Consider the following 2,209-nt stretch of genomic DNA (forward strand, 5'->3'; position numbering starts at 1 on the left):
CTTCAGCGACCCAGAGACATCACAAGTGAAAATGTCAGTTCTAAGCTGCACTACAGTATATCATGTCCACACCATTTTCTGTAAACTCCCCATCTTTACCTTTTAAGTGCTGAAAATTCATTTCACATTTGAGTTATTTAAGCAGGTCATCTCCTTTAGTGGCATTGCCTTCTCTCTGTGTGAGAAAAGATGAGTAAATCCCCGTAGTTGTGTCCTCCAGCTCTCTTGGGACTGAAAAGACCTTGAAAGTGTTTCTCTGTATGGTTCTGAGGGAGAAAGTCTTTGTGCAGACGGTGCCAGGGAACTGTTTTTCCTCCTGGCACATTTGCTGTGTAGCGCACAGAAGTTTAACGTTTGCTTTTCTTTGTCAATATGACCCGAAAGTACTGATGGCTAGGCGTTAGCTTCTGTATCCAGTTTAAAGTGCCAGTAGGGAGAACATAAAAAGCTAAATTGAGAATTGCAACTGTAGAAAACTGAAATCATTTGGCTAAGCAAATATTTTTTTCTACTGGACTGCTTTACTTCCCCAATATTCTAAGGATATATGTATGATATGATGTCAGGCTTTTCCCGTGATATATAGTTCTAGAATTTAAAAATGTATATTTAAAAATATATTGTTTATATATTTGAATAAAGACTAAGAGAAAACAGAAAAATGAATAGTCTTATTAGTTCCAATCATGGGATTGGAACATGTTACTTTTTTCTTATTTTGAAATATTTTATTAAGTGTACATTTAAGAGTAAATGATAAAATGTAAAATTGTTTTCGGAAAAAATGTTATACTCTATACTTTGCATGTAACTTTAAATCACGAATGTAATTTTTTATTACCAGTATTTATTAAGAAAGAAGTGTTTCTCCTCAGTTTCAATTCAGCCTATTCTTAAGTCTTTGATGATAACATTTGATCCCTGATATTTTTACTAACCTACAAAAAAACCTTGAATTTGTTTCTTTAAAATAATTTATTAATGAACTGATCACTTGTTTCTGATTTTATTAATGTTTGGAGAGATGTCTGGACTTGTATACCAAACTGTAAATGTCTCAACCTTGTCTGTTTGAAGCTTTAAATCAAGGATTATTTGATTCAGAAACTAAAATAATATTTACCTTGTGGAGGTCTTGCATCTGGTCAGAAAAACAGCAATAATAGCTAAGATAGAAGATGTGGCTCAACATGCAGCATCAATTGAAAACATCTTAGGCATCTTAGTTAACTAAAGATTTAGTTACTCATCAGTGTAATTTAACTGTCAAGAAAATTAATATAATTTAACTGAGGATTAATAGAAAAACAATTTCCCAGAAAATATGTTAGGAGTCTTGTTCAGCTGACTGACATTTTCTTTAGTATCCTATTGAGTTCTGGCTGCTGGGTTTTTTTAAGAGGGATAAATCCAAACCTGAAGCCATTAAGGACAATAAGGGCATTTTAAAGCATCATTTTGAGGAATAGATGAAGGAATGTGTTTGTTGCCTTAGTCTCAAATATTTGAATGATAACACATAGTAAAGAGTTAGAAACTTTTCACTCTGCCTGCAGGACGATATAATAAAGATCAATTGGAAGTTTAGGGTGATGGGATTGTGATCAATAGGAGGTAGAAATTTTGTGCTACCCAGAGAGTAAAATTGGAGGCTTTAGGAAGTATTAAATTCACTAGCACTATTAGATTATCTTGTCAAAGATATGTTCAATAGAATTGAGGGATGGTTGATTAGCTAAATGAAATCATTTATGGTACTTTCAAACTCATAGAGTATGTAAACTATAAATTTGTTCAAAAAGAAAAAGCAAAATCAAAAATTTAACTTTTTTCTGAACAAAGTCATATTCCCCTATTCTTCAGGTTTTATACATATGCTATTTAGATTAGACCCAGTGCAAGAAAGGCACTAAATAGGCCATAATCCTTTAAATTTAATGCAAATCTGATTAGATTTTAATTTTAAAATTTAATTCTTTAAGTTTTCAAAACTGTGTTTTTGTGATACAGTAAATGGTGAAAATAAATGAAGGAAGGTGGAGGAAGGAGCATGCAGACTTAGGCAAAGCAACACCACTACTAACTGTATGGAGATAATGACCCTAAACTTGCAGTATATGTTGGTAAAAACTTAGATTCTGAAGTTATACTGATATGAGTTTACATTCTAGCTTTGCCCTTTTCTTCCTGTATGTCCTCAGCTCAGCTC

This window comes from Cynocephalus volans, chromosome 4, assembly GCF_027409185.1.
Source record: "Cynocephalus volans isolate mCynVol1 chromosome 4, mCynVol1.pri, whole genome shotgun sequence".
Taxonomy (NCBI): domain Eukaryota; kingdom Metazoa; phylum Chordata; class Mammalia; order Dermoptera; family Cynocephalidae; genus Cynocephalus; species Cynocephalus volans.